Source organism: Lynx canadensis, chromosome C1, assembly GCF_007474595.2.
Source record: "Lynx canadensis isolate LIC74 chromosome C1, mLynCan4.pri.v2, whole genome shotgun sequence".
Taxonomy (NCBI): domain Eukaryota; kingdom Metazoa; phylum Chordata; class Mammalia; order Carnivora; family Felidae; genus Lynx; species Lynx canadensis.
The window spans coordinates 104,175,485-104,189,485 of NC_044310.1; the positions used below are offsets into that span (position 1 = coordinate 104,175,485).

The following is a 14,001-nucleotide window of genomic DNA, read 5'->3' on the forward strand; positions in this document are numbered from 1 at the left end:
GTATGGAGACAGCACCACAAAGTCTCCTGGATTGGAATCGAACCTGAGCAGTAGCGGTGAAAAATCCAAATCCCATCCCACCGATCCGATCCCGGGGGGAATCCACCCACACAGGATCCCTGCTTCGGCCCCTGCAGATGAAAACCCTGAAAGTCAAGGTGACATTTCCCAGGCGGACAGAGCACAAGCGGAGGCGATTCCCAGCGGCGCAGGGCTGAATGCAGCCGCACAAGGCTCCCAGCCCTTGCCCTGCTGCTCACCACCTCTTCCAGCCTCAGCGACCCCTTGGGCCCTGACCACAAGGTGACTGGCCTGTGCCACACTCTAGTCCAGCTGGAGCCGTGTGTGTTGCAGAGCCAAGGCCGTGCTCTCTTTCTGAGCCTCGTTTGCTGATGGGTAAGGTGCGGACTCGGCTCTCAGCGGGGGGGGGGGGGGGGGGGCGGAGTCCCTCTACTTGGCGACTTCCGAAGTAGCTCCAGAGCTGTCCTGATGACGGCGCGGGGACGGGCTCCTTTGGTGTCCCCATGGGCTCATTAGGTGGAGCCTGAAACGCCTCACCTACGCGTCTTTGGCTCGGGTCCCAGGTGCAGCTGGTTTGTGTTCTTTGCGTTCTGTCAGGCAAATAAATACATACACCTGTTGCGCAAGTGTGCCGCCCAGGGAAGAACGTGCTGCTTTTCAGAGCCACGGTCGCTGTGAGCCCGTGGGGCAGACGGAGGCGCCAGATGAGCAGGCCAGCGGATGCGTGGAAGTAGAGGTAACCTGAAGTGGGCCTCGTCCTGCGTGCCCTTGTTGGAGTGACTAAGTGGGTGTGGCCCGCTCTCCAAGGTGACTGGGAGCAGACACACAGCGGCCAGGCCTGGTGGTCGAGTGCTGAGAAGGCTTTCAGGTGGCGGTGGGACTCCGGCCCTCGTTCTTTTTGCGGTTTAAAGGACAATAGATGGGGGGGTTGGGGGGGGTAGTGGTAAAAAGAAGCAAGCTGTTTCCGCCCGGTTTCGAACCGGGGACCTTTAGCGTGTGAGGCGAACGTGATAACCACTACACTACGGAAACGAGCCAGGCGGCCTAGTCTCCGGCTCTAACCCCCAAAAGCGGCATTTCGGCCACAACTATCGGGCCCGCCGACTTCGCTCGAACCGCCCAAGGCCCTGGAAACAGCCGCGCCCCTGCGAGCGAGGAGCCCGCGCCCCCCAAGCGGCCCCGGCAAAGGACCCCGCGCCGCCCCGCCCCCCGCCCCCGAGGACGGTACCCTAGCGCCCTCAGCAGCCTGGCCTTGGGAACCGCAACGAACGCAGTGTCCGCCTGCAGTAAGAGGGGCCCCAGGGCAGACGTCGGGTGTGCGCTCTTCCTCCGCGAACACTTTGGCTCTGCGTCGCGCCGCGACCCTCCTGGCAGTGGGGTCCTTCTGATTCCTGCCGCCGTCGCTTATTCTACCCGGCTCATTTAGTTCAATATTTTAATCACACTTTCGTCTTTTAGCAGGTTCGGTAACATAGGTTGACATCTTAGGGCATTTGTCTGTTTGAAAATGTCAAATATCCAATATAGACCAAATCATGTTTTCTGGCCTGTGGTAAATACACTTAGGCGACCAGGCCAAATATAAACCACAAGAGTTTCAGGATTTGCCAGAAGGTGGAGGACCCAGGGACGCTCCGTGCATATTTTGTGATCACAGGATTTCTCCTCATAGGTCTTAGATTCTTTTTTAGGGGCAGTTTTATTTCAACTTTTGCAACACCCCAACCTTTTTTTTTTTTTTTTTTCGTCTTTAGTTTCCGTACTGACCAGGTCTTACAGTGTGAATTTCAGCAGAGGCAGGGATAGTTTTCAGAGAAAAGTAATGTCTGAAACGTTTTCAGGTTTGCCTCTGTTAAAGAACAAAAATTCGACTGAGTAATTTGATCTAATGGCTTTATTAGACACCCCACCGAGGTGGTTGGCCTTTTTCAACTTTGGCCCAAACTGGAGACCAGAACAGGAATGGACCATATCATTCTCATCAGTGACTGGATGGCCAGCTCCTAGAGGAGGCAGACTTTATGGTAGCTTTAGATCAGGAAATTTAATGCCATTATTCCCTTTCCCTCCTTGATCTATCTTCCTCTTTCTCTGCCCAGTTAGAGAAGATTCATCATTTTTCTGTTTTGTGGGATTTGGGGGCCCCATCAAGACAGAAGAGAGGGAGCGGGTGCCATTTCTTCTACAGGAGTGTGAATGGCTGCAGTCAGTGAGGAAACCACAAGCTCACTCCATGCACACTCGCACCTCTCGGGGTCCTTCCAAACTCCGCCAAGGAACCTGTCGCTTCCCTGCAGGTTGAACAGGAATGTGTGGGGCTCCTGACTCTGCTACAGGGGAGGAGGTGCACACAGGATACAGGCCAGTAAGAGGGTGAAGTTGGGGGCAGAGCCAAAGACAAGCCACCCCTGATGAGGGAGCAAAAGGCAAACTGACAGGCTGAAAACTTCTCCCCCCCCCCCCCATGTAGGACATGTGTGATACTCCTGGGCACTCCTGGCTGCCCAAGAACAAAGGAAAGGGGGAAATCCAATGGTTAACTGATAGAGATCATAGTCCTGCAGGACCTAAGTCTCCATCACCCCTGCATAGAGATGGGGGGAAACAAAGGCAGAAGGAAATGGCAGATAGAACTGTTTCCTTAAACCCTGCAGCCCATTGACAAATACTTGAGGCCAACAGAGTAAGTTTCTCTAGGAACCCCCTGCTGTCTTAATGCTAATGCTTTGCTAGAGGGAAAACAACCCTAGCTTGACAATAGCCAGGCCTCCACTATCCTGTGAGTCTTTAGCATATGAAAATCTCACTGGAAACTTCCCTTGGACTTTACCTCCCCCAACCCCATAGTATATAACCAGTCTCTCCTCATGGCCTCATGGTCCCTGGGCAGCTCTTTCTGCCCATGGCTGTTGTCCCCGTGCTTCAATAAATTCACCTTGTTGCATCAAAGACAGCTTCAAGAATTCTTTCTTGGCCATCGGCTCCGGACCCCACGAACCCCACTATCACCCAAAACCTCATCACCTCCACCGATGAGATAACAAAAGGCAAGCTGAGGGGAAAGGCAAAGTGACACCCTACATACCCCACCCCCATTCCTCAAGCACTAATATCTGCCCAGGAACAAAGAAAAGACAATGGTCAACCCCTAAAGATCAAAAGATCACAGTCATGCAGGATATGAAACTCCATCAGTGTGTCACTGTCTTTGTTACAGAGCCAGGAGATCTTGGAGGATTGGAGATTTATTTACATCAGTGGGCTCAGGGGAGACGGTCTCTCCAAAGATCTGAGCCCCGAGCATAAGCATGGGGGCAATCTATAGCCTGCTACTTCCGCGTTGGTGGCAATTTGGCATGCGGCAAGTGGGGCAGGAAGAAGATCCCGGAAGGAGAGTCTTCGGGGCAGGGGCTGGAATTCCCTATCAGTCCTGTCGGTGTTGTAGGTCGCGATCGCTTATGAACTCTGGACAGCAAAAACAGGATCAAAACAAGTTTATTGCGGCCAGGCCAGACAGGGAAATACAACAGGTCCCAAAAGTCTGGCCCCGAACAAGCTTTGGGAATGTCTTATAAAGGCTGTATTGACCAGTCGGGTTGCAAAGGGTGGCAGTTTGAAAGGGCGGGCACCAATCACACAATGTTGTAGGTCTTTAAAATATAAGGCGGGCACCAATCACACAGTCCTGAAGAATTTTAAAATATTATTGCATCCACACGACTCCTGAAACAGAATGCTACGGGCACCAGTGACAGTCACAACAAAGTTTATTACAATGAGAGGCAAGGCCGACCGATCGATCGGGACCAATACTCTTGATAAGAGTGCGGCCCCGAACAGCCGGGGTACAGAGTTTTTATAACCGATCACATCGTTTTATCATCACCTGGGAACAGAACAAAGAAACAGGTTCCAGATGAGTTAGAAACAGTTGCCTAACTGTGCCTTAACTGGTGAAGCCTAATTTACAAGGGTATGAGGCGTAGTTTACCAGAGCAAAGCAAGGCTGTTATCTCTTAACCTTCAGTGTCAACACAAAGCTGTTATTTTTCAAGCTAAGCATTAGCCCTACACTACAATTTAACCCTTACAATATAACTTGTTGACTCTAGCTAGTTGAATGCTGAATCATATTGTTTATAATATTAGTTTTCTATCTAGTTCGAACAGAATGCGGTGCCCGAGAATGGGGAAGGGTGGTTACCCCAAGCAGGTTTACAGAAGCTCAAACAAGCAGTTAAGAGGGAGTTTTATCTCCCAGTAACTTAGCAAATGTGGTTTTAAGCAGAACTAATATTTAGGGAACAGGAGCAGCACTTCTATGAAAGCCCAAAACAAACACTGGTTCAGCATCTCATACGCTGGGGTCCTTCTAAGCTTACATAGGTCAGAGTTTACTCTTGGGGTACAGGAGGCTAGCTATGTTTGCCCTTTACAGTTGGCCGTCTTATAACATAATTTTTCCCTGTCAAGGTCAGGGTTTTTTTTTTTCCCCATCATCTTAATGGTTTACAAGAAAAGCACAACGTTAATAATCGCCAGACCTCCAGGAACCTTATACACTCAATTTCCTGGAGCTCTAATGTCACCTTCATCTCCATAGGATAGAAAACTCTATATAATCAGTCACTCCTCACAATCTCAATGCAGCTCTTTCTGCCCATAGGTCCTGTCCCCATGTTTTAATAAAACCACCTTTTTGCACTGAAAATGTCTGAAGAATTCTTTCTTGACTGTTCGCTCTCGACCCAAGCATCAGATCACATCACCCAACCATCCTCAGACTGTCTGGAACCTAAGACCTTGAGTGAGCCAAGGATCGCTTGTTTAAATCGATCTCCCCACTTTTATCGAGCATTGTTTGACCTATTCAGAAATCAAGAAAGAGGAGGAACGTGTAGATCAACATCCATACTTGATGAATTAATTCCTGACTAATTAATTAGATGTGGAAAACACAAATTCCTGACTAACTAGATGTGGGGGTTGAGTACTACATTGGAGTCAAAAAGAACTCTCTTAAGGTTTTTTGCTCTGAGCATTGGAAGCCTGGAAACAAAGGATTCCAACTGAGATGGAAACAATGTAAGTCTCAAAATGTTTTGGGGGGGGGGGGGCGACAATCCGAGTTCTGATCAGGGCCTTGCTTAAAAGAGATCTCTGACAAGGGAGCCTCAGGCAGGCTGAGGGCAAAATACAAGCTAGCACGCTAGCACATCCCATGGGATGTGTGTGACATTCCTCAGGCACTCCTGGCTGCCCCAGGACAAAGGAAAGGAAAGAAAACAAATGGCCAGCTGATAGAGATCACAGTCATACAGGACTTGGGTCTCCATCCGTTTACAAATATCTCAGTAAATTACAAGAAAAAGGCGGTCTTATCAATAGCCTAATGTCTAGAAACCTGGAGACTCGGTTTCCTGGAGCCCCAACATCGCCTCTCCACAGTGATATGGAGAACAAAGGCAGAAGGAAATGGCAGGAAACTAAGTCTCCTTATAACCTGCAGCCCATTGACTCATACTTGAGGCCAGCAGAGTAAAATGTTTCCCAGGAACTCCCCACTATCTTAATGCTAATGCTTTGCTAGAGGGAAAAACCACCTTAGCTGGACAATAGCAAGGCCTCAGGTATCAGGTATCTCCGGAGTCCTCTTTATCACAGCAAAGTCCCCCTGGAGGCCTCCCTTTTGTCTTTACCTCCCCAACTTCGTAGTTGTATATATACCAGCCTTTGTCCACAACCCAGACTTTTCCAGACTGCCCCGTGAGGACAGAAGGTCTCCACGATGAGGCAGGAGGGGAGGCGCCCCAGCGTGAGCCCCAGCGGTCCCCAACATCCCCCAAAGGACTTGCAGCGACAGAGGCGATGACGGCTTTCAAGGAAGCCTCGGCTGCCCTGAACTGGATTCTGTGTCCTTCCCCTACAGCCTGCCGCCCCTGCCAGCTCTCCCAACTTAATTGATGCCGACATCCTCCCGTGTGCCCCGAACTGGATTCTGTGTCCTTCCCCTACAGCCTGCCGCCCCTGCCAGCTCTCCCAACTTAATTGATGCCGACATCCTCCCGTGTGCCCCGGCCAAACTCTGAGTTCGTTCTGACACCAGCTTTCCTCAGACTCCATGTCCATTAAGTTGGTAATTAGTGTTATCTTGTAGATAAAGTGGGGACATTGATCTACACCAGGGGTTCTCAACATTACACCACTGATACGGTAATTCTTCCTTGTGGAGGGGTTTCCCATGAATTCTATGCCATTTTGGTGCACTGCAGGCTGGGGCTTCCCTGTGTACTCAATGCCAGTAGAAGCCAAACACATCCTCAAGTTGTGATAATCCAAAGTTTCTAGACATTGCCAAATGTCCTAGTGGGAAAAGGGGCGGGGCTGGGCAAGATGACCCTCCATTAAGAACCACTGATAAACTCCTGCCCCTTGTCTGAATTGGGGTTAATAACCTTCTTCATAAATGCGGGAAACTGATTCAAGTCTTGGCCCTGAGCTCATTCAGAGATTAAGATTTGAGACTTTAGTCTCAGCATCTTCCGGCTATGCTACCTTTGCTCCTTTTCTTTGCTTTTATCCTAAAATCAGCCTCATTCAAGCCTGGCCTTCCAGGCCAGGCTGGAGTTTGAGTCAACTCAGCAAGGTTCTTCATGACCCTTTTGGAACCTCACACTTCTTTCAGTTTAGCCTGCAGAGAAGATACAGAGATAGCACTTTGTTCTTTACCTGAAACCCAGGGAGCAAGTGAATGATCAGCAACCTCGCTGATTGTAGTCTCTGTGGCTTGCGCTGCTCTCCAGAGCCTTTCGGTCCCACAGGCAGGGAGTTATGTCGTGGGTCACTTCTGGTCATTCAAAACAACCAGATTGGGAGAGACACATAGAAGCCAGCTGCTACCTCGGACATGTCCACAAGGGGCCCCAAAAGAGTCCTGGCCAGAAAGAAAGGCAGCCATTCCCTCCTGTTAGGAAGGGAAGAAAGCCTGTGAGATTTCAGGACCTAAAGTTACCATAAATCAATCTCATCTGGATCCCTGTCTTCCCATGTCTGGTGAAAGTGAGTTGAGTCTCCTTGCTAAAGTAAACAGACAGACAACCTTGGTCAGGCTACCAGTGAGTAGGCAATCCCCAATCTTGCCTTGAACTTCCTTAGCCAGGATTTCTATGGATTCCAAGGGTGCAACTGAATACTTTTTTCATTTGCCCTTACTTAAAGAAGAAAGGAGGCCCCTGGATGGCTCAGTTGAAGGAACATGTGATTCTTGATCTCCAGGTCAAGTTCGAGCCCCGGGGTGAGTGTAGCAATTACTTAAACTTTTGAAGGGAGGAAGAGAGGGAGGAAGGAAGGGAAGATCAGGTGTGAAGGAAGTAGGAAAACTGCTACATTAAGGAAAGCTATCATTCTTGATACCCTCACAACCCCCTCCTTAATTTTAATTGCACTTTCCCAGGTACATCCCCAGGTGGGACCCATTTTACTCTCAATGTACAGTAGATAGGGCCATGTATGAGGTTAGGAGGTTCACAGATGAATATTTGAAGTATAATAGTCATTTTTTAAAAATATACATTCCAGGGGCACCTGACTAACAGTCAGTAGGGCCTGGCACTCTCGATCTCAAGGTCATGAGTTCAAGTCCCATGTTGGGTGTACAGCTTACTTAAAAAATAATAAACAGGGGCGCCTGGGTGGCGCAGTCGGTTAAGCGTCCGACTTCAGCCAGGTCACGATCTCACGGTCCGTGGGTTCGAGCCCCGCGTCGGGCTCTGGGCTGATGGCTCAGAGCCTGGAGCCTGTTTCCGATTCTGTGTCTCCCTCTCTCTCTGCCCCTCCCCCATTCATGCTCTGTCTCTCTCTGTCCCAAAGATAAATAAACGTTGAAAAAAAAATTAAAAAAAAAAAATAATAATAATAAACATATACATTCCAGAAAAACATATAACACACTAAGCTCAACAGTATCACATTTACAAAGATGGAAAAGAAGAATTATATATTAGCAAATGAACGCTGTCATAAAAGGGACCCTAATTATCTGTTGTTTCCACTAAGGAAAAGATCTCTTTTTCCTAGATCTTTTTTTCTTTCCTAGTCTATTCTCTCACTTTCTCAAAATCTGACATTCAGTGCCAAATCCTAACGTTAGTGTTTTGATTCCAGACTATTCTTTCCACTCAGCATGTTTGCCTCTCTTTCATCCTCTTTTATTTAGAAAAAAGTTCTTTTTTTTTAATTTTTTAATGCATCTTTATATTTGAGAGAGAGAGAGAGCACAAGAGGTGGAGGGGCAGAGAGAAAGGGAGACACAGAATCTGAAGCAGGCTCCAGGCTCTGAGCTGTCAGCACCCACGAACCATGAGATCATGACCTGAGCCGAAGTTGGACGCTTAGTCAACTGAGACACCCAGGCGCCCCAAAAGTCAAGTCTTTTCTTAAATCTCCAATTTGCAACATCAGATCTCACACTCAGGTTAGCCAATTAGAGATCTTCCGTAGGCCCCTATGTTCCTAGAAAGAAAAAGTGTAAATAACACAAGGCTTTATTTCATAGTAAATGGTTCCTAAAATCAAAGGCCAGAAAAGTGATCTAAATTTTTTTTGTTCAGGAAAAATCCAGACTCTGCTGAGTGTTGTAGACAGCCTCTTCCTCAGACTGCAGACAACAGATTTATTCTTCCCAGAGGGTCCGATAGAGAATCTTTGACCACGAGAGTCAACCAGTGCATAGGAGGGCATGTGTCCTACACTGAAATGAGAGGAATGAAATGCCAGCACATCTTAACCTGTGTGACTGTTACATAGAGTTTTACATTTTTTCAGAGTTGAGCTGTTGAAAAAGAAGAGCAGAACTAGAGGACTTGTGCTACCTGATTTAGGACTTACGAGAAGTTATGGTAGGCGAGGCAATGTGCTAGTGGCAGCAGGGTACACAAATAGGCTGAACTGAGAGCCCTGAAATTGACATCTACTTGGTCAACTGGTTTTCATAAAAAATAGTTAATGAGGGAAGGAAATAGTTTCAATAAATGGTGTTAGAACTAGTACCTATATAGGGTGCCTGGGTAGCTCAGTCAGTTAAGTGTCCGACTTCAGCTCAGGTCATGACCTCACAGTTCGTGAGTTTGAGCCCCACGATGAGCTCTGTGCTGACAGCTTGGAGCCTGCCTCAGATTCTGTGTCTCCCTTTCTCTCTGCCCCTTGCCTGCCTGTGCTCTCTCTCTCTCAAAAATAGATATCAAAAAAAACCCCAAAACAAAACAGTGTCCATATTGATGGGGAATGGAGACATAGAGACCTATGGCAAGGAGTTTGGATTTTAATTAAAACACGCGAAGCTCATCCTCATTTCTCCTAAAAAGCCCCCATAATTTTAAATATCTCAACCAGAAAAACAGCTACAACAGCACCATTTCGTCAACGGAAATGACAGACAAGACTCCCTGAGAGGAAGCAGTTTGTAGTAGCTTCTGCACATGCGCAGACGTGGAGCACAGCCAGGTTTCCCACACACCTGGCTCTAGGAGTGTTTACTGTGGGTGGGTTTTCCTTCCCTTCTGACCACGAGTCAGTGGTAAATCCCTGGTGGCAAAACAGGGTCACAGCCAGTGCTGGGGATTGAAAGCGAACTGAAAGATGAGTCAGTTGCTGTTCAGACAGACACCAGACGCTACGTTTTGGATCGGAGCCGAGGTTACTGCTGCCACAACACAGAGTGCTCACCCTGCTGGCAGATGCATTTCCTTTCATATTTCCTCTGTAAGAGTATTCACATTTTGTTGCTTTGTTCTTAGTTTACTTCTGGACAGGATGCTATAGAAAACACAAATACTTAATGTGTTGTTCTTTTCAGAAATGTTGTTTGATCAGAAGGTAGGATATTGAACAAGATAACTAGGCTGTCCTCTTCAAAAATGGAATGCCATCAGAAACAACAAAAACATGGGAATGCAAGCTGGTGCAGCCATTCTGGAAAACAGTATGGAGGTTCTTCAAAAAACTAAAAATAGAACTACCCTACGACCCAGCAATTGCACTACTAGGTATTTATCCATGGGATATGGGTGTGCTGTTTCAAAGGGACACATGTACCCCCATGTTTATAGCAGCCAAAATATGTAAAGAGCCCAATGTCCATTGATGGATGAATGGATAAAGAAGAAGTGGTATATATATACAATGGAGTATTACTTGGCAATCAAAAAGAATGAAATCTTGCCATTTGCTACTATGTGGATGGAACTGGAGAGTATTATGCTAAGTGAAATTAGAGAAAGACAAAAATCATATGACTTTACTCATATGAGGACTTTAAGAGACAAAACAGATGAACACATAAGGGAAGGGAAACAAAAATACAAAAACAGGGAGGGGGACAAAACAGAAGACTCATAAATATGGAGAAGATACTGAGGGTTACTGGAGGGGTTGTAGGAGGGGGGATGGGCTAAATGGGGAAGGGGCACTAAGGAATCTACTCCTGAAATCATTGTTGCACTATATGCTAACTAATTTGGATGTAAATTTAAAAAAATAAAAAGTAAAATTAAAAAAAAAACAAAAAAAACAAAAACAAAGACATCGGGGGACAGTTCCAGGTAGTAGGGATGGAAGTGCAATTTAGGAACTTTAATTAGATCCTGGGGAAATATCAGTACCACAATACACACTCTTAATCCTTAATCTGTCTCTCATATTTACATGATATAGACACAGATGTTAAATGCATCTGTATGTATACACATACATGTTTATATAGATAGAACATTTTTTAAACAAAGGGAAAATTATATCTGCAGCATATATTAGGTAACATTACTGGATTAATATTGTACTTAGATTTGATAATTGAATTGTATTATTGTTGTGTAGGATAATGCCCTTAATATCAGGAAATACATGCTGAAGTATTTAGGCGCGAAGTGGGCTTACATTTACTAAAGCAATAGGAATGCAAGTATGGGTGCATGTAGACAGAAAAAGCAAATGAATGTTAATTGTTGAATTCAGATGAACAGAATACAGGTGTTAGTTGTATTCTTCCAACTTTTCTGTAGGTTTGAAATGTTTCAATGTGAATAATTTTGAAGGAAATGGACTGTAAAACATGGGAGACTGAACGGCTGAGTCCTGGACTCCCCCTTACAGAAGGGTGTGACAGTCCTCAATACTACCTACTGGTACAAGAAAATGTAAGTCACTAGTCTGCTGTACACACCTATCTAAAGGATCCTTTCCTGCCACATGGGAAGGAAGTTCAAGAATTCCTTACACCTAGATAAATGGGTTAAAAAGGCTTAGGGTGGAAAGCCGCCTCCACAGGCCAAAGCACCCAAGGTTAGCTAGCGAGATATTATAATGGGATCACGAGTAACTTGCTATCCTTAAAGCTGCATGCTCCATCAATCTTAAAGAAGACGGCTAATTAGTTATATCCCCTACAGGAAACTACTTTCCATCTGGCACTAGTATCTTATTGTGCTTTGATCACAACTTCAAACGCCACTTGCCCCCCAGACCCTTTGCTTCTTACATGTAACACAGGTTAATGGTTACTATGTGATGGTTTCCTTCTGCACATTCACCACATGTAAAATCTTGAGAGCTCAATACAGAGAGGAAATCCCCGTTTGGGGCTCTTGACTCCTCCCAGACATTTGCCTCTCTCGTTTTCATTTCTGCATTCGTTCCCTTGCCGGATAAGAGAGAACGTAGAATTCCTGATCTGTGACACTGCCACCCAGGGTTTGTCCTTCTTACACAAATCAGCCTTCTAGCCTGGAAATCTAGTAAGTTTAAGGCTACTTTATGTGTTTCAGAGCTTCAGAATAAGATGTCCTGCTTTTATAGCTGCTTGCAAAAGACAAGTCAATGGGTACTTATTTTCAAATATAAGGAATTTTTCAGGAAAAACAAACAAAAGCCCAAATGAGAGCGGAGTTACCTGAAACCTACCAGTTCCATGTAGATACTCTGTTTCTCCCTGTGTATTCTAAACAGAGACCTCTAGGATGGAACTTCTGCTAGACCTGTACGGGAAATATAAGGGTGAACAGCAAACTCTCAGGATCCTTCTCTGGAGAGATTATACCATCGTTTCTTTGGGTCCCCAACAATTAGGCATGTGAGACTGCTGTTCTACTTACAGACTTTACAGATGCCTGTGAAGGCAGAATTTTTGCCTGAGTTATCTCAGTTCCCAGAGTGTGAAACACGATGTAGTTTTTGTACCTAACACCAGGTACTCAATAACCTTTAAATTGTTAATATTTTAAGTAACCTCTACACACCCAACAGGGTGCTCGAACTCAGGACCCCAAAATCAAGAATCGTACACTCTTTGGGCTGAGCCAGCCAGGCGCCCCTCAATAACATTTAATTTTGGAATGAAGTGACGCACCTGGACTTTGTTGATATCACCCTGGGATGTAAATATAGTGGACATACTGAGTTTCCTTTTAGCTGGAGACAGTTTTGTGATTTTGATTTGTTAAAAAAAAATGACAGGCAACAGAATGTATATAAAATAAATTCTATTCTCTGAGATTTCTGAATCTTCATCTTCAAGGAAAATGGCCATGTGCAGAAGAGCTGATGAATAGTCTGCAACGTCATTCTGACTTACTCTTGACCCAAATCCTTGACATTTTCTTCCAGCTGCTGCTGCCTCCAGTTGTCCACAGAATGGGGGTGGGGAGAGGAGAGGGTTAGGGCATCTCGAGATTATCTGTGAATCTAGGTATTGGTGTCTCTTACGTAGTTATCAAATTTGCAGGCTGAAGGGCTGTGATTTCTGGAAACTATCCGTTGGGAGTAAAAACCCAAAGTGGCTGAGAAATCTGATTCTTAAAGGTGGAGCCCTCTCGCTTTCAGATTTGGGGCTTTCACTGTTTTGTTGTTTTAGTTTTTCTCATCAATGGGGGAATGATGTTCATGACTGAGCTTTGTTGAAATAAGAACTTTTCATATTTCCACTCCTAGTTCTTACCTGAAACAGAAGGGGGGAAAAAAGCTAAGTTAAAATGAGAATCTTCTATTGGTTCTGCTGACACCAGAGGCTGAAGTGACAGCTAAGGAAGAAAAGAGGCCATGTGCAACCTGAATGCAGTTGGTGGAGAAGCCATGGTCGGAAACTACAGTCTGGAAAGAGTTGTACTAGCAGACTAGTGTTCTAGGACAAACTAGGACAAGTATTCCGATATAAACCACTGCCCTGTGACGTGGAACACAAGGCCCCACCGCCTCATAGTGCTGAGAGCCCCACTCAATGCTGCTGCCAGTGGGTTAGCCAGATCCATACCACCTCCCCCCTCAGGATCAGTTTACTCTCCATTCTACTCTTCTGGAGAAAAATGAAGACCTTTCACACCTTCCAAAAGATGTGCCTTGCTTCAAATATGTACCGTCAGAAGCAGTCAGTTCTACAAATGAGAGGTTATTTTGCATGGAAATCTTGCTCCTAAATACATGTCTTTTTTTTTTTTTTTTTTAAATAGGAGGGCGGTGCCAAAGGAAGAGTCCCAGAATGTGCAGGGTCCTCAGACACCATCTGTAATACTGTGGTTTATAATAAGAAATGTAAATTTGGTCTTTGTCTCAGTTTCTGGCAGAACTCCTAAACCGCTTGGAATTAGTCTTTTGATATATTAATACGGCGACATTTAGAAAGTGCCAGAAGGATGGAGGTTGATTACCAAGGGAACTGACCATGTGACAGGAGGGTTGTCTCATCCCCCCTGACCTCTGGGGATGAGAGAGGGGCTAAAGATGGAGTTCAACCATCAACAGCCAAGGATTTAATCAATCATGCCTATGTTACGAAGCTTCCATTAAAAACCCAAAAGGATGGGGATTTAGAGAGCTTGTAGGCTGGTGAACACATAGGGGTGCTAGGAGAGTGAAGCTCCCAGAGATAGCATGGAAGGTCTGCACCCTTTCCCCAAGCCCTGCCACGTGCTTCCTGAGTTATATCTGATGTGG

General features: G+C 46.0%; 1 non-coding gene across 1 annotated transcript; it reads right to left on the reverse strand.

Annotated features, from left to right (window-relative positions):
• Nucleotides 1–980: 980 nt before the first annotated feature.
• TRNAV-CAC lies at nt 981–1,053 on the reverse strand. The gene has a single exon. It is a non-coding gene; the product is annotated as a tRNA-Val (tRNA).
• Between the last annotated feature and the right edge of the window lie 12,948 nt (nt 1,054–14,001).